Source organism: Triturus cristatus, chromosome 2_1, assembly GCF_964204655.1.
Source record: "Triturus cristatus chromosome 2_1, aTriCri1.1, whole genome shotgun sequence".
Classification (NCBI taxonomy): domain Eukaryota; kingdom Metazoa; phylum Chordata; class Amphibia; order Caudata; family Salamandridae; genus Triturus; species Triturus cristatus.
In genome coordinates, this window is record NC_140581.1 from 1,008,387,698 (window position 1) to 1,008,411,591 (window position 23,894).

Sequence of the window (23,894 nt, forward strand, 5' to 3'; positions counted from 1 at the left end):
ACTAATTTCGGCGTTTGCCAGCGAGGCTCCAGCGGGCTCCTCCTGTCGAAATTTCTTATAAACACGTAGTCTCCAGGGACCACTTCATGGGGCTTCACCTCGGTGTTGTCGGGAAAGGCTTCAGCTACCTGTGAACGGCAAGATTGTAGTGCAGACATCAAGGAAGCAAGGTAATCTGTCAGCATATTACAATCAACATCAGTGATTTTACGAGGTATAGGCGTCCCCCACATATTTGGTGGCCTACCGAAGACCACCTCGTACGGGGATAGCCCTGTTCGAGAATGTGCTATCATTCTCATGTAAAAGAGCGCAACTGGTAAAGCTACTATCCAGTCGACGCCTTTCTCTCTACAGATTTTAGAAAGTCGAATTTTCAGAGTCTGATTATGACGCTCCACGAGACCTGCTGCCTCGGGATGCCGGACACAGTGGAATTTCCATTGATAGCCTAACAGGAGTGAAATGTGTTTCATTAGCTCGGATGAGAACGGCTGACCGTTATCTGAGTACACGATACGGGGCAAACCATACCGTGGGAAGAATTCACGAACCAGCTGCTTGGCAGTGGTTGGAGCAGTGTAATCTGGGACTGGATATGCTTCTGTCCAACGGGAAAGTGCGCATACAACTACGAGGACATATTTGAATCCTCGACAACGTTCCATCTGGATATAATCCATCTGGAGGACTTCAAAAGGGTGATCGGGAGGTTGAAATCCACCTTGCTCTACAGGAATGCTTTTACCTGGGTTGAACTGACAACAAATCATGCAAGTACGCACTTTCTGTTTGGCTGCAGCTCGTAAGTGTTTATTGAACCAAATGTTTTGAATACTGTCTAACATAGCTTTCTCTCCCAGATGCGCTGGACTATGTATTGTGTTAATGATAACTTGAACCATGGAGTCGGGGAGAAACCATGTAGATTTTCCCTTCGTCATCCATCCCTGATCTGTTTGGATCCCTCCTAGTTCAGTCCATTTCTTGATTTCTTCTGGTGTAGCATGTGTCTGTATGTCAATTACATCAAGGGCGGGATCCCTAACTGTCATGCAGTGTGTCGATGTCGGAACTATTGTCTTTGTCAAGTCAGTTGCTTGAGTTCGATTCTGTGCTGTTTGCTTAGCTGTTCGGTCTGCTAGGTCGACTCGTTACCCTGGGAAATGATATCGGTGACTTTTGTATGGGCCTTACACTTCATGATAGATATCGCAGTAGGCAAATGTATTGCATCTAACAGAGCTTGAATGAGGGGACCGTGTTGAATGTTGGCACCGTGAGAAGTCAAATAACCTCTCTCTCGCCAGAGGACTCCGAAGTCGTGTACAACTCCGAATGCATAACGTGAATCTGTGTATATGTTAACTCTTTTATTTTTGGCTTGAATACAGGCTTGTGTCAGAGCGATGAGCTCTGCTGCTTGAGCTGACAATGTGTCAATACAATTCGTTTCAATAACTTCGGTGTCTGTCGTGACTGCGTAAGCGGCCACTAACTCTCCTGTACTTGTTCTCATGCATGAACCATCCACATAAAGTGTCAGGTCTGGGTCTGGTAATGGAATGTCTGTCAAGTCTTGTCTGGGTTTCGTCGTAATAGTAATGACTTCAATACAATCATGTGCCAATGGGTCTGTTCCACTTAATGGCAAAAGTGTGGCAGGATTTAATGTACTACAGCGTCTGATTTCTATGTGTGGCTGGAACAATGTTAATTCATAACCTGTCAGTCGTGCTATAGTCAAGTGCTGGGTCTGTGTTCGGTTTAAAAGAACTTCCACGGAATGTGGAACTTGCACTGTCAATTGATGTCCTAATACTATGGAATCGCTTTGTCTGATCGCTAAAGCTGTCGCTGCGACTGATTTCAGGCACGTAGGCAGAGCCTGGGCTACTGGATCTAATGTGCTAGAAAAGTAAGCACACGGTTTGTGTGAACCTGCTTGTTCCTGAGTGAGTACTGACAAGGCAGTACCTTCGCGTTCTGTAACAAAAAGTGTAAAAGGCTTACTGTAACATGGTGTCGCTAAAACAGGTGCTTGACATAAGGCTTTCTTTAAGTCTTCAAAAGCTTGTGTATGTGCCTGAGTCCAAGGGAGGACAGTCGAAGTCGCTGCCTCCTGGGTTGTCAACTGAATGAGTGGCTTTAATAGAAATGCATATTGGGGAATCCATTGTCTACAGTACGAAGTGAGCCCTATGAAGGCCCGCACCTCCTTTTGTGTATTGGGTGGTGACATGTTTACAATTAACTGGATGCGGTCAGGTGTGAGCTGTCTCCCCCCTTTGGACAGCAAGTGCCCAAGGTACACAACTTGCTGAACACAGAATTGCAGCTTCGAAGGGGACACCTTGTGCCCCTTGTCGGCCAGAAAATGTAAAACCGTCAGTGATGCTTTTTCACATTCGGGTTCGCTTCGGGCGGTGATCAGCAGATCATCGACATACTGAAGCAGGGTAGTGTTAACAGGCATGTGGATACTGTCAAGTTGTCTTTTCAGTGCTTGGCTGTAGATGCTGGGGCTTTCTGTGAATCCTTGAGGTGCGCGTGCAAATTTGAAGCTTCGTCCATTTAAACAAAATCCGAACAAATATTGGCTTTCCGGATCGATTGGGACGCTAAAGAAGGCGTTCTTGAGGTCAATTACAGTAAAGAACGTTGCTTCTGAATCAATAGCTGTCAATAATGAAGAGATATCTGGAACCACAGGATATTGTGGTACAATGCATTTATTCAATTCGCGCAGATCAATAATTAATCGATAAACTGGGGGTGCTTTTGGATCAGTACGTTTAAGAATCGGAATGATAGGAGAATTACATACATTGGAGTCGGTTTCCACAACCACTCCTTGTGCAATGAGCTCGTCAATGATTTGCAGCAAAGCCACTACAGCATCTGGAGGTAACTTGTATTGTCGAATTCGTGGTAATACCACTCCTGCTTTGAGTGTGACTCGATATGGTGTAATGTGCATACAACCTACATCAGTGGGGCCTTGTGCCCATAAATGTGCAGGGACATTCTGTAACCGGTGATCCATGTCTCTAAATACGTAGTGACCTTTAAAGTCACGCAAAAATAGTCGTACCCCTTCCGGGGAACAACATATTACAGCTCCTAGAGCTTTCAGTGTCTTTATACCTAACAAGTTTTCTGGGCATGATTTTGTAAGCAATAAATCTGTAGTCCGTGTCAATGGACCAACTGCAAGAGGAAGAGGTTGCGATACTTTGTTAACAATAGGCTTTCCTGAAAATCCAAGGGAAACATTCTGTGAGCCTGAGAGGGGTGCCCCTGGAACCTCGTCGTGACTTATAGTTGTTCTGCTTGCCCCTGTATCAATTAGAAACTTTCTGTCTTTCCCTAATACTTGACTATGTACATAAGGACCCTCTTGATCTACAGGAACCTCAATAAGAGGCAAGCCAACTTCCCTCTCTAGGCTGTTTCATGTGTATCGCTGATAATCGGGATAGTCATTTTGTGCATACTGGTACATCTGGTGTGTCGTGTTTTGTGTTGCCGCACTAGGCTGTGGCTGCGGTACTGCTACGGTCTGTTGTGAAGCTTGCATAGGCTGTACATTCTGAGGTACTTGTGGTTGGATCTGATCCTGTCTAGGTGGACGCGGTCTCTCCTTGGTTTTACCCGTAGAGATATTATGTTTCAGAACTGCACAATCGTTTATATAATGACCTGGCTGTTTACAATAGTTGCATGTCCCTTTAACAGGAACCGCTGAATTATTGGACTGTGTCGCACCCTTTTTATGACCGTCAGCTGGAACTGACTGGGCAACGAGCATTTTCATTTTCGTGTCTTTCATACGTCTTTGTTCGTGTTCTTGTTCTTCTCTAATTCTATTCTGGTGGTACTGTAACATTTGTAACATTTGTGACGGGGTATTAGCTTGCCAAGAGCTCTCGACTTTCAATACTCTGTTCTTAACCTGGGGCAAGGAATTCTCGACTAATTTTGTTACAAAAAGATGTGGATATGAATCGCTACTTGCTTTCAGACCGCTATTAATACCAAAACATTTTTCAAATCGGGAATAAAAATCACTAGTGTCTTCATCGTGTTTCTGTTTGCAGGCTGAGATTGCACCCCAGTCTTCCTTTTTCGTAGTTAATAAACGTGGCAATACTTCTACTAACAATCCTGGTAACGCTTTAGTTTTGTCCCCAAGCCCTAGGCCTGGAGTTCTGGAATTTTCTTCGTTTTCTAATGCTGTCCAATCAATCTTTTGTTCTCCCACCTCCCATTCTTTTTCTTTGAGTTTCTCGTAAATACCGGCAGGCAATATTACTTTTAATATTTTCATAATGTCAGGATAGGTATAATCACCCATGAGTAACATGTCTTTTATTTCACGGTGGAAACCTGCTGGATCTCTGTCATGGCTGGGCACTAATTTTTTCATTTCCAATAATTCTATTTTAGTTAGGGGCGTGTACACAAACACGCGTCTAAAAGTATTATCATCATTTCTAACTGGGTGCACTTCGCGTAAGGGATTCTGTCTGTCTAGGTAATACATTTTTCTTTCCATGGAGGGAGCTGGATCAAGCTGTGGACACAGAAAGGCACTATATCTGTGCCGATATTCTAGAATTACTTTAATTAGATCGGTACCTAGACCTCTCCATTTCTTCATGAGTAGTTCTATCAGTATATCAGGTAGGGGACCAGGATCGGAGTGTTGGCCTTTATACAATATAAGGAGGTGTTGTATCATGTACATACCAGCTAAACGCTGTTCGTCTGGTGAAAGATTCAAAAACGTATGTACTAGCGCGTCATCACTATATTTATCAGAACTGTCAGCCCATTGTACTGCTGACCTGGCTAATTCTTGTTCATCCATAGAATCGAGTACATGGTACCCCATTCGTTCTTGAAGTATTTTATCAGTAGCCTGAAATAAGTGTTCAGGGGTCTTTGGATTTGACATGGCTGCTTGAAAAATTCTCTTACTTTCTGGACGTATCGGACGCATTGAATTATTAAAAGATCTTCCTTTACCTACATAAGCTATCATTTCTCTAGCTGGTAATTGTAATCGTCTCTTGTTGTTCCTCCTCCCCCGAGGATTCAGTCTTATCTGCATCTATTTCTCTTTCAGGCTGTTCTCTTTCACATATTTGTTCTACTGTTTTTCGGATCCTTCGGTACATACTTTCTATACTATTCTGTTTATCATGTTTTCCGTCTGCTATATTCTGACCCCATTTGTTAAGTGCTTTCATTTCTTCCGGGTCTACACCTGGCCTATCTCTGTGTCTTATCAGGCAGTTTATGAAGAAGTGTAACAACAGTTTTTGCGTGTCCACCTTCTGGTATGCCATGGCCTCGCCAATACTTTCAGGACCTTGCCCTGTTTGGACAAAGTGATATATTTTGTCTAGATGATCAATCATTCCTGGTAGTATCATTAAATAGTTCGCAACTCGTCGCAGACGTACTGATGATAGCATCATTCTGTCGTCTTTACCGGGTACTGGATCATATCTACAGTCTGTAAGAGGTTCTTTAAGTATGTCGTAATTCGCTGTTTGAGGTGTACGTTGGTGTGCTAAATCCCTATAAGTCAATCGACGTGCTGATGGCGGCGTATGAAAACCTCCTATCGCACCTCCTGAGGTGCTAGGTCCAAAAGGATTTGTTGGGTGTAAGGTAGGGAGAATAGGTGCAGGAAGAAGTGGAGGAACGGGCGGAAGGTTTGGAACGGAAGGAGGAGTATGTTGCTGCAGAAGTGGGGGCAGATTATCTCGGGGTCGAGCGTCGTTAGCAGGTGGTGTGCGTGGCGGCGGAACATTAACATATTCGGGGGCTACATCGTCTAAATAGGAAGAAAGGAAAATGTCCTTTGCGGTCTTGGGGTGCAATTTAGTCGGAAGCAATGGAGATGGCAGATCTTTCGGTATTTCCAGGGTGGCCTTAGGTAAACCCTCGGCCAGAAGAGGATACATACCATTCATAAGAGTGTTTCGTTGTCTGTCTACTTGTTCTGCTTTTACTCGGATACCTTCCTCAATTAATACGTTTTCTCGGGATTTGTCTGAATCCTCCCTACTTTTCTGTTCTTTTCTGAGCGCTTTCTCTGTGCGTCTATGTGATTCTTTACGCCATAATTCAATGGCATCTTTCTGTGACTGTCTGGCTTTCTTTTTCCATAATGCTTCTTCTACTCTCATGATGCAATCTGCATCCCATGTCCCAGCAGCGGGCCATCTCTGATTCTCTGCTAAATCCTTGGTGTAGTCCACCCATAAATCGAGATATAATACGGCATCTAGGCCATGTTTATGGTACATAAAGTACCCTGGAGTGTCCCTAGGTGGAATGGGAACGGCTTCCTCGAGTATCCCTTTTCTAGTTTTTATCTGTCTTAATTTTGAGAATAACGGCATCTTAAACCTTGTTACTTGATTCTTACTCGGACTTGAACACAATTAATACAATAAACACAGTAATGAAGATCGAACAATCACTCATACCACGACATTTAAAACATATTAAAACATTTTAAAACGAACAATGATAATTAGAATAAAACTAGTTAACTGCGTAATACTGGATGTACTGCTAAACAGTACAGATACACTGCTAAAACAGTGCAGACCAGGTCTGTGTACCCAAACCCGTCTTGACCGGCACAAACCAATGCGCACGTCTAGATGCGTCCCCAGCAACGGTACTCACCGGGAAGCAGGGAACGGAACAGAAGGCCTCGGAAACTCTGAACTGGACTAGACCAGACTGGACTCGACTCGACTCGTGACGTAGGTACTTCGGAACTTCGGAATCTGGTGGGCCTCTGTATACCTCGGATCTTGCTCTCTCAGCTAGGCTCTGGTCGGGATCCTCCGCACTCCTCACCGCCTCGTCTGGGTGTTGATCGCAGCCTCAGTCACCTCCGTTGGCCTGAGGGAGGTACAGGAAATCCTGCGGGTACGCATAGTTGTCCGTCCGGCTGTGGCAGGAGACCGGGTCTGCAATGCACCTCCGGCGCGTGGGGTGGGGGAGGTGTCACTATTCGGGCGCCAATTATGTGGTAAATTTAAATTACCTAGACTTAATTTATGCGGTAAAGTTCAATAAGAATAACTCAGTAAAAATAAGAGGCAGAATCCGTGGTATTTGAGGTTTTAAAAGGGGATTTATTCCTTACAAAGGAATTGGTTCGAACCAGGCAATCGGATTCCGTCACCACGAAGGTTCGGGAAGGGATAGGCAATACTTTATTGACAGGTTGTCATATATATAGTCAATGCATTACAGTAAAGACAAATGCAGGAGGCGTAACAGCTGAGAAGAGAGATAAGAATAAACATACGTAATGAAAAAAGGCGTTACAATAGGCGTGCATAAGGGCGTGTACTAGAAACGTCATTCTGAGGATGACACAGGTGGGTGGATCCATAAGAGAATCCTGCAAGGTCAGCAGAAATACATGGCAGAGATGCGCGCACAGTAGCATGACGTGTGATTGACGTATAACTGGAGGGCGAAGGGGACTTGACTTTTAGCCCTACATGAGGAGACAGAAGTCTGGGATGTCAGAACAACCTAATCCCAAATCGTATCTAATATCTTGTGTTTAAGGAACTGTATTGTCTGGAAGGAAAGGTCTCTCAGGCAGAGGCTATCCTATACTGACTTCTAGTGCGTGTATAAGCGTCTACGTGTCTACATGAGATGCGAGGGGGCATGGGCCTACCATGGTAACAGGAGCTATGAATTACTTGCACGGGGACAGTAAGGCCGGGCCCTTTGCTCTGCAGCTGGAAGGGTGTTTACCTAAACTACTAGACAGGAATGCATTTCTCGAGGAGCGGAGCAGATAACTTGAAGGCTGAATACAGTCTTGGCAGGCAACAGGCCGAGCCAGGCACCGTTAGCCGCGCAGGAAGTAAGACAAAGGTCATGGATACAGATGCAGGTCCAGGCTGGAGCATTCAGAGGCAGAAGGCAGGAAAAGGCTCGATGGCAGAATTCAGGGCCTAACTTGCCAGAGCTGAAAAACGTGAAAGGTGCACCATATAAAGACGGTGGCAAGGCATACTTAGGAACTGAATATTCGACCCATTCATGGTGGATCTGAAAGAGGACATGTTGACGTTGGACACAATTGTATTTGCGTCTTCATAGCTGGAAGTGGAGGGAACATACATGTACTTGTCGCACGTACATGGAGCCGTTGGGGTCTAAGATAGGGGACACAATTGATCATAAAAATTCATATTTCCTCAGTGCACAGGTCCTGATTCTCCCTTCTATCCTCCATCGTCCTTTGTGCATGCCCCTGCACCCTCCTTCTTGCCCATCATAGCCATTGTGCTGCCACTAACCCTCCCACTTGCCATGCATGGTCTTCTGTGCTGCCCTGGCCCCTCCCACCTTCCCTGTGTGGTCAGTTAGCTGCCCCTGACCCCCTCCCACCTTCCCTCCATGGTCTGTGTGTATGCCATCACAGTCTCACTGTTGCTCTTCATGGTGTGTCTTGCTTCTAGTGCCCATCCTGCCTGACCTCCATGGCTATCTTGCTGCTCCTGCCCTGCCCCCTTGCCCCCAGCCCTCTGTTTACATGTGCAGACCCCTACTCTCTCCCTCCTGGCTTGTCTGTTCCATTGTAATGCCCCTGATCCGTCCCTCCTGCCCTTTATGGTCTGTTATGCTGCAGCTTTCTCTCCTGTCTGTCCATTATGGTCAGCTAGCTACCATTGCCTCTTGCCCCTCTGTTCTCTATTGTCCATGTGCATGGTCCTGTCCCCTCCCTCTTGCTTTCTATGGATTGTTGTGCTGCACTCCCGTCCCGCATGCCCTGTGTGGTGTATTGTGCTGCTGCAAACCCTGATGCCTGCCCTGCAGGGTCAGTTTGGTGCACCTCTCAATGTCCCTCCTGTCCTCTGTTATCCAAGTCCATGTCCCTACCCCATTTCCTTCCATGATCCAATGTACCATACTTGCGAACATTTTGAACTTGGTAAGAGGGAGATTTTGAAAAAAAACTGGGGTATTGATTTTCCCCTTTCAGTTACATTGAAAAAGAGGAGATTGTAGACAGGAGACAGATCAAATAAAGCCCATTTGAGCTTAAAAACATTGGACGTTTCTTGGCTGAATCGGGTCTGTTGGCATTTATGGTTTTACTACCATTGCCTCTTCCTTCTGCCCACAATGGTCTATTACATTGCCACAGCCTCTCTTGCAAGTCCTGTATTGTTGGTTTGTTGCCCCTGCCCCCCTTTCCACTGCCCTCCATAGTCTGTTGTGCTGCCACGGCCCTTCCTGCCTGCTCAGTGTGGTTAAATTGTTGCCTTTGCACCCTCCTACCTGCCTTCAATTTTCAGAGTCCGTGCCCCTGGCCTCTGCCTCTCAACAGTATCCTAATGAACAACTAGATTGCAAACATTCTATATTTATTACAAAAGTGTGGAACGCCTGACGTCATCTTGATGTAATCAAAACTGTAATACCTAGAGCATTTCCTTTAGAAATTACATATATGAGAGGGTCTTATTGGCATCGAAATTATGGTTAGTGCTCTAAAAGACTAAAATAAGGACATATTTTCTGAGTTTTCAAATAGCGACAAAGCACTTTAAAATTTTTTGTTATCTTTATGTTTTTTTATCCAGTTGACCACTTGATTAAATGTTGCACTTAGGGGAGAGGATGTGGTGTTACTTCCAGAACTGCAGACTTTGCAACTGGGGAACCAGGTTGGAGTTTCTGCTTCAGCTCGACATTCTGTGATTCTGGTCAAATCACTTAGTCTCCCCATGTCTACAACCAAAATGAATTTGTTCTTGTGTGATGTAACCAATGCTCATGTAAAGCTCTCCAATACCTGACAAGTCTGCACTATATAACACTGCAAAAACACAAAATAATAAGTGTTTTGCACACTTCTGTCATTGGGCTATATTTGGGCTACATCTGGGTGATTTTGGGCTACATTTGGGCTCTTTTGTCTCCGGTGGCCATCTTGGGGGATTTATTTGTTATGAAGTTTCCTAATTATCTCATGTACTGCAGTCTCCTCAGTAGGAAATGCTTTCAGTTTTTTACTTTGATTCCATCATGAAGGTATTCAGATATGTCACACATTTGCCATAAATTCTGAAAGTTAGCACTCTAGTTGCTCATTAGATCACTGTAGTAAAACTACTGTTCACCATGGAAGTCTGCTCCTGGTATTAAAAGTGCATGTTTCAGTCTGCATGTCAGAATTGTTTACTGAAATAGAAGAGGATTTGAGAAGTCACTCAAAATGTGCCCTCATTTTCTTTCTTCAGCATTAATCATAATTTCTATGGCAAAATGAACCCCCTCATTGTGTTCCTTTTTAAATTAAATGTTTTAAGTGTTACCAGTTTATTCCAATCAAGATGGCTTCAGGTGTGCCATACTTTTGTCATAATGAAGACAGTAAGCGCTCTAGTTGTTTTTAAGAACACTCTGGGACATTCTGTCTTTGGGCTATACTTGGGCTACATCTGGGTGATATTTGGGCTACATTTGGGCTCTTTTGTCTCTGGTGGCCATCTTGGGAGACTTATTTGTTATGAAGTTTCCTAATTTCCTCATTTACTGCAGTCTCCTCAGTAGGAAATACTTTCAGCTTTTTACATTGATTCCATCAAGAAGGCATTCAGATGTGTCACACATTTGCCATAAATTCAGAATGTTAGCACTCTTTTTGCTCATTAGATCACTGTAGTAAAGCTACTGCTCACCAGGGAAAACTGCTGCTGGTATTGAAAGTGCATGTTTCAGTCTGCATGTCAGAATTTTTTAATGAAATAAAAGAGGATTTCAGAAGTCAAAATGTGCCCTAATTTTTCTTTCTGCAGCACTAATCATACTTGTTATGGAAAAATGAACCCCCTCATTTTGTTCCTTTTTAAATTAAATGTTTTAAGAGTTACCACTTTAATCCAAGCAAGATGGCTTCAGGTGTGCCATACGTTTATCATAAGTAGGACTGTTAGCGCTCTAGTTGTTCTTTAGAACACTCTGGGAAGCTGCAGTAGAACACAAAGGAATCAACTGACAGTCTCTGCCCTTGTTGGATGTACATGTTTTACTGAGAATGTCAGACTTCATTCTCACATGACTGAGAAAGATAATGTGAATTTACAGAAAATAAGCTCTCAGTTTAGCTTATAGATCACCTTCCAAACCTCTGTGGGAAAAGCATGAGAAAATATTTTTCTCTCAATCATGATATCCCAGCAGAAGGCTTTTTCACATGGTGAAATCACCTTAGAACATACCACAATTCCTAAAATGAGTATGGTACCATCAACAAATGATTTATAATGTAACTAAAGTCTTAAAACCTTCTATTAACTGCAATGCTTTTTAATGAGGTGCTATCATGTATATTGGTCCCAAGATGGCTGCCAACACTTCTTGGATGAAGTGCTGACAGCCAATCACATCTCAGGATGAGATGTGTGGTTAGGCTCCGCCCACATATATATATGATTTTACTTTTGATTTTCTCAGGAACTACTGAACAGATTGACACCAGACCTGCAAAAGGCACTTCCCTGAGCTGAGGACTACCTCTCTGCCACATTTCAAGTAATTCTGTTCGGCCGTTCGGGCTGTACCTTGGACTAAAGGTCCCTATGGAAAATTGAATGGGGAAAACGCGTTTTGGGACCCCCCTTTTTTCTCAGCCCCCGCTTGATGAATCCCCCCGAGACTTTCAGGGTAGGAGTGGAGCGGAGCGCCCCACCTATTTTGAAAAGTTCGCGAGGATTCGTCAACCGGCGCCAAAGTTATTCCAAATAGAATGTTGCGGATTTCCTATGGAAACACGGTCCTAACTATAACTATCTACTGGCGACCGCCAGTAGATAATGTATATATATATATATATATCCACGAAGTGGTCCGTACCTGCTTTCTTTGGATCCTATCGGATTGCTCCAGGACTTGTGGCTGTTCTATAATTTAGACGAAGGACGGCTGTCTTCGTCATTACGGACCCTCTCTCCATTTTGTGGCTGGCGGTTTCACAGTCGGCATCACGGAAGTGAATAGTTACGCGACCCGGAACGGGTATTTGCCGACCAGCCCCCTGCATCCTGTACTGCTAGAAGCGGAAACTGAAGCGAAGCTGCCGTGAGGATTTGGGCAAAAGGACCCGAGGCGTCGGAGGACACTAAAGGTACCAGACTGTCCAGTTCTTACGGTAAGCGGCTCGGTAAACCGGCTAGGCTGATATTGCAGGTGGGGAGATAGTGGAAGGACTATTGTTCATGCAACGGAAAGTACATGTTTTGAACAATTGAAAAGTGTATGCAAATAACGAGAATATGCTATCGTCAGCGGATGCGCTAAAGGACCGAGAATCAGCAGCTGACGCTCTATTTTCGAATGTTTCAAGAGCGGAAGAAACAAATGTCACTCAAGATACCAATTCAAGTCAGACTAACGATGTTAAATCCTTGCTTAAAAAATTAGAAAAGTTACACCGTACTGAGATGACAAAATGGTGGGAAAGAAAATCACTGGAAAAGTACAAAGAAGTTGGGAGAGTCCCGCGAGGACTAAGAATAATGATTGCACCCTCGTTCGAAAACCCCAACCCCATGATGTTGAAAGAGTGGGCAACTAACAATTTAGACGCTTCTATGAATATGGTGATAATTCTAATAAAGTACGCTGAAATTGACAGAGAAAAAATACTTAAAGAAATCGAGGATGTCAATGCTTTATTAGAAAAAAATGCAAACAAGGAGCAAATAAAGAAAGGACGAGAGGAAATACAATCCCGGCTGAACAAACATGAGGAAACAATAAAGGAAAGGAAAATCTATAAGTTTGCAAGAGATAAGAGAGATTATGAGACTGGACGAGTATTCCCATTCTCAAAGAAATTCGACAACATTAAAAGACGCGCTTTAACCAGTAATGAGAGTGAAATTACCAGAGTACCAACGTCTCACTTGCAAACCAATGAAAGTAACTTTTCTTCAGTTGAATCAAGCAGTGTGGATAGTAGCGGTGGTTCAGATGACAACATCGGTAGTAAAAATTCACAAGTTCCCACCAATTTTGCTCCGGGAGAAGAATTGTCTTTTTTAGTCGAAGACCGCCGGCAAACTCTGAGACCACAAAACCAAACAACGGGTCAGGAAACAGAAAGAATCAACGGAGGAAACAGAGGCGGAAAAGGAAACTACAGAGGAAGAGGCAAGAAGAATTACAACAATCGAAAGTAAATGAGGTAAATGGCGAAACTGTGGACAATACTGTAATCAATTTATCAGAGATAACTTTATCAATTGCTGAACAACAACTGTTATCCTTAGGCTTGTCTTTCTGTCCAACTAATTGCTTTAAATACACTCAAACGAGAGTGGATGTTTTTAAATTTATTCGTAAGTTAAAATTGAAAAAACATTTCCATCTCAAAAGCGCAGTTAATACTGCAGCACAAATTAAAGCACCGCAAGGATTACATACGAACCTGCAAGCTTCAGATGTAGATGCATTGTTGGCAGCACATTCGCTAACACATGACAACAACCCCACTGGGAATTCTACACAAGAAGATCTTAATGAAGCAGGTATCATATGCAATATTCCAGCGATTAGTCCATTCAAGCCTCAGTCCACATTTATTCCCATGATGCCTAGAGACGCAATTGATGTTTTTAGTGACTGCATAATTGAAGATCTTAAGAAATTAAATTGCAATGTTCTAAAACAGAAAAGACGCAACAACTACTCTGAACTACAATATTTTAAACTTATTCAGAAACTACAAAAACACACGGAAGTAATTATAAACAAAGCGGACAAGGGTGGCAATATTGTTTTATGGCCTAGATCCCTATATATGGAGGAAGCAGGGCGCCATTTGAGTGATGCCAGCTGCTATAAGAAAGCTAGCTTTCAAGAATTACGTCAAATAAAAGACAACATATTTGCAGAACTTTTGCAGTGGAAACGAGTGGGCTTATTAACTAAAAATGAATATAATTTTTTGAGAAATGACCACCCAATGACTCCCTATCTATACTTCATCCCGAAAGTACATAAGAATTTAACACCAGTTCCAGGCAGACCTATTATATCTGCACAAAAAAGTTTACTGGAAGCTATGTCCAAATATATAGACTATTTCTTACATGAATTTGTGGAAAGTTTGCCGTCGTATATAAGGGACACTGGACATTTTTTAGCTAAATTAAAAAATGTAAAATGGGATAACGACTGTTATTTGATAGTGATGGACATCTGTTCGTTATACACAAGTATCAACCATAGTGATGGTATCAATGCAGTTCGCCATTATTTGGACAAAAGGAGTATAAATATGTATGAGCATAACAAAATGATTATAAAAATGATTGCCACTTGTTTATCTAATAATTATTTTCTTTTCAATAAGGAAGTATTCCAACAGCTGCGTGGCGTGGCCATGGGAGCATGCTTTTCCCCTAGTTACGCATGTTTACATGTGGGCTGGTGGGAGGAGCATGTTCTGATGGCCACCCATAAAAATATGTTTGAACAGCATGTGCTCCATTGGTGGAGATTTATTGATGATGTTTTTATAATTTGGAAAGGAACCAGTGAGTCAGCAAACATATTTATAGAGGAAATAAATAACAACACACTGAATCTTAGGTTTACTTCAGACATAAGCAATATTGCAGTACAATTTTTGGATGTTGAAATCTTTATTAAAGAAGACACAATACACACTAGAATGCACAGAAAGGTAACAGCCGGGAACTCTGTACTACACGCTAAAAGTTCTCATCCTCGCCATCTGATTCGTAGTATCCCCTATGGGGAATTTTTAAGAACTAACCGGATTTGCAGCCATGAGGAAGATTTGAAAACCTGTCAAGATGAGACGTTTGAGAGATTCCTAAGGAGAGGGTATAAGGCCTCTGATCTACATATAGCTCGAGACAAGGCAAATAATACAGCTCTAGTTGCTTACCAACACATTGCTCCTAAGGCCCAAGAACTTATAAGGCTCAGTACTAATGACACGGACTCCACCATCCCAGAATCAATAAGTAACATCAGATTAATAACTAACTATTGCAGGCAAGAAAGACAGATTCGTAGAATCTTATATAAAAATTGGCCAATAGTTAAGACGGATATCACTATGTCTCAAATTCTGCCGGAACTTCCCCTATTGACATTTAGAAGGGCACCCTCAATGAGGGATGCTTTAGTCAAAAATAGTCCAGAGGTAGTAACTTCCAATACTTGGTTAATGGCCAGAAATGGGTTTTTCAAGTGTAATTCTTGTCGCGCTTGTAAGTTCGGAAAAAATGTCTCAGAATATGTCACAGCATTTAGTTCTGAGCCAGTTAAGATAAAAGGACATCTAACTTGCAGAACCGAGTATGCAATCTATGTGTTAGAATGCACTTGCCATCTATTATATGTGGGCAGTACGAAGTTGCAAGTTTTCAACAGAATCCTTCAACATCTCAGAGCTGTGGTGAATTCCGATCCCACATACCCTGTAGCGAGACATCTAAAACTGGTACATAATAACAACCTCAACGACCTTAGATATTATGTCATAAGTGCAATATCGAAAAATATCAGAGGGGGAAATAGGGAGAAAAGATTGAGACAAGTAGAGTCTGAATTCATTATGTTATTAGATACTAAGATGCCTAATGGACTTAATAACAATGAAGATCTGCATAACTTTTTATAATGAATTGTTGAATTTAATGATGTTGAGGAGTTACTGAGTTCCTGGTTGCTTTTTAACTGACGTTTTATGTTTAATTTTACCAATTTTGTCTAGGTTCTAGACTCTGTTTGGTTTTATTGGATTTTAGTGTTGGTTTTAAGCTTCCAGATTTTATAAATTTTAGACATCGATTTAAAGCTGGGCAAACTAGGTGTGGTTTGTGTATGTTATCTCTTGATCATTTAATGATGTTTACTAAATTGTGCACTTTATTCAACTTTTCATGAGTCCAAAGATCTCTAGATATGTGTCCAAAATCTAATTTGTAAATATTTTGACTTCCTTATTTTTATCAGATGCCATCGTTAAGAATGTTATGGAGAAACTGTTGCGTGCTACTGTATGAACATTCCACTTTCTGAATATTGAAACATGAAAAGAATTTGGAAACGTCAATTACAAGCTGCTATGTATTATACATTGATCATATTTATATTTTTATAAGTTTACTTTGCTATGCACTTTAATATTAATATTCACAGTATTTTGCACTAGTTTTTACAAATCACCACTACGCATGCCAGTAATATTCTTTAAAGAAAATGATGATTTAAAGATGTACTGTATATATAGATCTAAGACATGAGCAAACGAGTTAAATTATTAGATGCCACCCAAAAATGCTTTTTTTCTTACTGCATGTGTGAATCGTAATACAAATGAACACTATGTTCTTATTAAAAATATATTCGATTGACATAACTAGACAATACAATATTGAGCTTTTGAGCATCATGAGCACTATGCTCTGATTGGATGTTAAAAAATTGTTAAAAAATTGTTAAAAAATTGCTAGCAATATTACATGTATGATGCTTGTCTAGTTTGAAACATTTTTGCATTTAACAAAGGTTGGCAAACATATTTAAATGTAGCTCGAAGTGAAGTCCCATGTTTATGTTCATTAGAAAACTGTGTTGGTAATTGCCGAAGTGGTGTTGTAATTGGTCGGCTTATATAAGGTCATACATTGGTCCTGCGCGTCATGTGATCAAGACTGCCTTGGGCAGTCGAAACGCGTCAGGCTGAGCTGAGCACTTGCTTGGGAATGCACTATGCACTATGCACTTTAATTTGCACCATCAATAAAAAGAAAATTATCTCCACGAAGTGGTCCGTACCTGCTTTCTTTGGATCCTATCGGATTGCTCCAGGACTTGTGGCTGTTATATATATATATATATATATATATATATTCACTTAAAAAACCATAGGTTTCACAGATGTTATAGTTAGCTGGACAGTTCACTCGTAAAAAACCATTGAAATTCCCCCGTTATAGTTAGTTCAGATAACTATAACTCGCGCGCCCGCAATCCATTGCTGATGACGTCACATATTACATCACTCATGACATGGTCAGTGGCATCACTCATGACATTACTGATGACATCATCCTTGTGATAGAGTGGCGGTCGCGCGAGTTATAGTTATCTGAACTAACTATAACGGGGGAATTTCAATGGTTTTTTACGAGTGAAATGTCCAGCTAACTATAACATGTGTGAAACCTATGGTTTTTTAAGTGAATCTGCAAGGTTTTTTAAATGCTAATTCCTAACTATAACGTGTGTGAAACCTATGGTTTTTTAAGTGAATTTGTAAGGTTTTTTAAATGCTAAGTTATGTATGTTTTATTATATTGTTTATATATTTATTTTACAATAAGCTACCTATGTATATAGTTATAGATTGACTGTATCCTGTAATATGGAATGGCACGTTTAAAATGTTTTTTTAAGGATTTTCACTGTGTGCACACGGTGCTCGCACGGAGCGCGCACGGTGCTCACCCGGTGCTCGCACGGTGCGCGCACCCCGCGATTTTTTGAAATTTTTTTTTAAAAAAATGTTCACCCTTCGGGGTCCTTCAGGGACCCCCTGACAAAGGCTAGGGGGTCAGGAACTCCCTGCCCTGCCCCCTTTTCACGTTCTCCACCTTTCTTTTTCACTGTCACACACAAAACACACAAAATGGCGGCCGACAGTTCCTGATTTCGGCCGATTCGAATGTTGACTGACATGAATCCACCAATCAGAATTACGCTCGCGCACGTTAAGGTACGCGCACGGTGCGCGCACGGTGCGAGCTTATAGATATTTATGCGCTTTTAACTGCAATTTTCTCAGGAACTACTGAACAGATTGACACCATATATGCAAAAGGCACATGCCTGACCTGAGGACTACCTCTTTGCCAATTTTCAAGTAATTCTGTTCAGCCGTTTGGGCTGTACCTTCGACTAAAGGCCCTATGGGAAAATGCATGGGGAAAACGCGTTTTGGGACCCCCCTTTTTTCTCAGCCCCCGCTTGACGAATCACCCTGAGACTTTCAGGGTAGTAGCTGAGCGGAGCGCCCCATTAGTTTTAAAAATTTCACGAGGATTCGTCAACCGGCGCCAAAGTTATTCAAAATAGAATTTTCAGATTTCCTATGGAAACACGGTCCTAACTATAACTATCTACTGGCGACCGCCAGTAGATAATTTATATATATATTAGAACCGGATTGAAGTTTGCGTGGAAATAAACTGAGCTAAATACCTGTACCAGCATACCTGTGTCCGTGTCTTGCAGCAACACCGGCTGGTGTTGCGAAAGGAGGAGTTGATATATATATATATATAAACGTTTCACCAAGTGTATAACATACACGGATGCACTCCTCCCCAAAGAAGAAACAGCGTTTCCAGATTGAATCACAAAGATTTAATTAATGTGCATTTAAGCCAAATAATACCCAACGCGTTTCGACGAACATATCATCTTGGTCACGAATAATGTCTGTTCAAATTCAACAGTTAAATACATTCAAAAAAAAATTCAAAAATAGCATCGGAACAACGCACAAATTTTGCGGAAGTGAACAGTGAAAGAGGACAATAGTTTGCATGTACTCCTGGCAGGCGGCATGGCGGCCATCTTGGAACGGTAAAGGCATAATACTATATCCAACACAATGGTATCTCAATAAAGTTTTACATTCAAAGAGAAAGAAATGACTATATAAAACACAATGACATTAATTCATATACCCGCATTGGTTGCAATCTGCCCATAATGTTGGTTGTATGTCGGTTCGCATGCTCTATGCTTTACTAATTAAACCGCTACGTGTTTAAATTATTTGAATTATTGCATCTACATACAGTCAACCATTTCTTTAGCCGTCCGTTTTTTATGTATCCTAATCCGAAACAGTGAGTACCTCAGCCGAATGCCCCCCGTTTGCATAAAGAAAGTATTGTTAGTGTAAGTCCATAGAATTCACCACATATCCGTATCATACCCAAGTGGGTAAACGTTAACATAATTGTTGAAAAGAGGAACATCCACATAAATTCAATATTGCATGATGCGCTTACATATCATATATCATAAGGGTCAGCTCAAGTAATTCTACTTATTCTCCAGTCAAGAGTATAAGAGATATAAAATAATTATACCAAAAAACCAAAGTTGCAAAACGTGCAAAATATATGCAAAATGTACTTAGCCCAAGTGGGCCCTCAATTATTCTTATACTTCTTTTTCTGACTCTTATTCTTGATAGTAGCCTCTTTCATCTTTAAATTCTACTTCTTGGACCACCTAAACATAACAAAATGTAGATAGCAAACAAAACAAAACTGTCAATCACACTAGTGCTCTCATATCAAAATATACAGTACCGATGCTAAAACCGAGATGGGATCAATTCAGAATCAACAAGGAGGAAAACATCAAAGCCAACCCACCATTACGGAATTTAACTCCCATCATTTACTAAAATATTGTAAAGGCATGGCAGAATAGCAAAGAGAATTAGAACGAAGATGTGACAATGAGGTTCTTGAACATTCACAAAGAAACTAGGAAACTAGGGACCTAGTCATTAAAACAGCAAAGCGTAATAATATATGTGTAAAAGATCTTACTGTAGTTTCTGAAATTGGGGGAGGATAGGGAAGAATAAGGGGCGAGAAATCAACCCAAGCTCTATGTTTTATCCCCCAAATGCCAAGACAATTCTTCCTCAGAATTTAATCCTATTGGAATCTTGGTGTTGAGCTCCATAATGTACCTGGATTCAAGTTGGCGTAATTTGTGAATTCTATCACCGCCCCTCTTGGAGGGTAGAATTCTATCTAAAACAAAAAATCTTAACAGGTTACGATTACTTTTGTGGAACTCTTCAAAGTGCCTGGCGATAGGGGACAACTTATCTTTATTTTGAATTGCCCTCATATGTTCCAAAATACGTTTCTTGGCAGCAAACATGGTGCTGCCAACGTACTTTTTAGAACAAGGGCACATCAACACATAGACACAATAATCTGACAACCATGTCAGGTGTTTCTCAATGCGTCTGTTGGTGTCAGATACTGGGAAATGTACTGTTTTCACATTAGAGCTAGTTTTGCATGCCTTGCAGGACATGCATGTGAAGAAACCTTGTATATCCATATTAGAGCCTTTAGTACCAGGCACCTCATTGCTACATAATCTATCCTTTAGAGAATTAGCTTTTCTGTAGGTGATATTAACAGCATCTCCTACTATATCCTCTAAAGTAGATTCAGTCTTCAGGATCTCCCAATGTCTGTTTAGACATTTTCTGACTTCATAAGAGCTAGAGTTGAAAGTGGTGATAAATCTCACAACCTGATTATCCTTCTCCTGCACTATGTCTTTTGGTTTCAACAATTCAGATTGTCTGAACTGCATTGCTTTTGAGAGTGCTTCTTGTATCACATTCAGTTTATAGCCTCTCTCTACAAATCTTTTAATCATACAGTCACTTTCATCTTTGAAATCCGCATCCGTGCTGCAATTTCTCCGAGCCCGAAGAAATTCCCCATACGGAATGCTGCGAATCAGGGTTTTTGGATGACTGCTTTCTGCGTGTAACAAAGTGTTACCTGCAGTGATCTTGCGATAGAGTCGAGAACACAGTCTTTTATCTACTGCTTCAATTTCCAAATCCAAAAACTGAATTTTCTGATTACTAATAGTTCCCTCAAATCTCAGATTCTTGGTATTCATATTCAGAATAGAGATGAAGTTCTCAGCTAGTTCACGGGAACCATCCCAAATGATAAACAAATCATTGATATACCGCAGCCACACTTTCACATGGCTGCGGTATAACTCATCCATTCTGGACACCTGCTGCTCCCAGCAGCCCATAAAAAGGTTGGCAAAGCTGGGAGCAAAACAGGTGCCCATAGCTGTACCTTGTTTTTGTCTGTAAAAATTATCATTGAAGACAAAAAAATTGTTCTCAAGACAACATTTTATCATGTATAAAACCATTTCATTATGTTCCAAAAATGAAACGGACCGGGTACCCAAAAATTGTTTGCACGCATCTAGACCATCCACATGTAAGATAGATGTATATAGGCTGCAAACATCCAAGGAAATTAGCAAAAAACTATCCTGCCAGATGACATCTTTGATTTTGTTCAGGAAGTCTTTGCTGTCTTTTAGATAAGAAGGCATAGTCTGCACATATGGACGCAAGAAAAAATCAATATATTTGGAAGTATTCTCTGTTAAACAATCTATTGAAGAGACAATCGGTCTTCCGGGTGGGGAGATACGGTTTTTATGCAATTTGGGTAATAAGTTAAGAATGGGTATTTTAGGATTACGATTCATGAGAAAAGAATATTCGTCCCATTCTAAAATACCCTTAGACTGCCATTCTTTAAGCATATTATGAAAGATGACATTTGACTCTTCTATGGCACTGATAGATACTTGCTCATAGCAATCCTGATCATTGACCTGTCGTAGCCCTTCTTGTATATAATCCTGCACATTCAAAATAACAACGTTCCCACCTTTATCTGACTGCCGGATTACTATACTCCTATCAGATTGTAGAGATTTAATTGCCAGTCTGTGTTCTTTGGTTAGGTTGTCAACAAACCATTTTTTCTTTTTTGCCAAATTTTTGAGGTCATTGATTACCAATGTTTCAAAAATATCAATGCCACAAGGTGGCAATGTCGGGTTAAAAATAGATTTTGGTTTGAAATGGTTGGGACAGTTAAGATCAGTCTTGTAACCCAATGTTTGTGCATTAATCGGTCCTAATTCCACATTGTCATAGTCCAATTCCTTAAGAGCAATTAGAGAATTTACTTCATTAATGGTTTCGCTCACCGGAGAACATGTGGGAAGTGTACTAGGGACCGCAATGTTCTTTACTTTCAATTTGTGCCATTTATGCAAACGCAATTTGCGTGTGAAGTAAAATAAATCAATTCTTTCTTGGGGGTAGGAAAAATTAGAGGAAGGACAGAAAGAAAGGCCATATTGCAAAACCTCCAGTTCAGCAGAGCTAAGGGAACGTAGGGAAAGATTTACCACATTCCTGCAGTCATTCATTTTCCTCGTCTCTTTTGGCCCCGTGTTTCCACTTCCATTGGGGTTGTTGTTGCTTTTCCGCCATCCACCCCTCCTGGTTTGCTTGTGGATGGTAAAGTTTCTCTTGAGGTTTTTCCTCTTCCTCTGCCGCGTCCTGTGAAGCTTCGTCCGCGTCCTCTTCCTCAGCCTCTGTCGATTTGCCAATTCTGTTGATTTGATGTCAGGTTCATTAGACGGAACTCCTCCCAAAAATTTGCCGACTTGATTGGAATATTCGTTGATTGTGGGGTGCCATCATCCGAAACATCACTTTCACTGACGTCGCTTTCAGCTCCACCACCTGTTGGAATAGTATCTCTACTTCCTTGAAGTCCTTTGCGATTCATATGGTCATATTTACGACTAAACGTAAATACTCTGCCTGATTGGTAATCAATCTTGTCCCGCAGAAATTTCCTTTCTTTCTTTGCGATGATCTCCTCCTCATGTTTGTCTGTTCTTTTGTTTATCTCATCCAACTTAGTAGTAAAATTCTCAGTCGTATCTTCCTTCTGAATCTCTTCTTTCAGTTCTGAAATATTTTTGAGCAAGATAGCTCTCTCCTTCCAAGCATACTTAATTAGGATAGACAGCATGCGATTAGAGCAGTCCATTAGGTTCTCCGCCCATTCCTCAGCAAGTTCAGGATCCGGATCTTCATATGATGGGGCAATCAGAATACGAAGTCCTCTTGGGACTCTTTTTTCTTCTTGATACTTTTCCAACGTAATTGCCTCCCACCATTTCGAGATTTCTTTTCTCATAAGTTTTTCAAGTTTTTGATATTTGTGCTGTAGGGTCAATGGTGCTGCCATCTGTTCATCGGTTTGTGACTGATCAGCCGTTTTTACAAACATAGTCTTAGCTCTGAGTCTCCTCCGTGACTCTGTATCTTGATCCATGGTGATCGTTATTGGCTTATAACACTACAAATGGCTAAGCTTTTGTTCCGCTACCATTATGTAGAATGCACTCATCTGAATGTTCTTCCAATGTCTAGACAAGACAACCAGCCGGTCGTCATATGCTGTTATATGGGTAGCCCCGCAGATCTCAATGTACAATGCGTGCAGAGATAGGGCAGGGAACGCAGCGGTACAAATCACTTAAAATGGAGGTGATATCCAAACTGAATATCTTGAAACAAAGACTGACTGTAACTGGGGGAGACCGGGATCGAAAATCAAAATCGAAATCGAAAATCGAAGATCACTTACTGGGGGCTTAAGTGCAGTATCCCAAGTCCAAGGGACCTCCAACAGTTGTAACGGGATCTCGCCCAGTAATCCAGGAAGATCGGACTTTAGCCGTCCGTTTTTTATGTATCCTAATCCGAAACAGTGAGTACCCCAGCCGAATGCCCCCCGTTTGCATAAAGAAAGTATTGTTAGTGTAAGTCCATAGAATTCACCACATATAAAACGGACGGCTAAAGAAATGTTTGACTGTATGTAGATGCAATAATTCAAATAATTTAGACACGTAGCGGTTTAATTAGTAAAGCATAGAGCATGCGAACCGACATACAACCAACATTATGGGCAGATTGCAACCAATGCGGGTATATGAATTAATGTCATTGTGTTTTATATAGTCATTTCTTTCTCTTTGAATGTAAAACTTTATTGAGATACCATTGTGTTGGATATAGTATTATGCCTTTACCGTTCCAAGATGGCCGCCATGCCGCCTGCCAGGAGTACATGCAAACTATTGTCCTCTTTCAC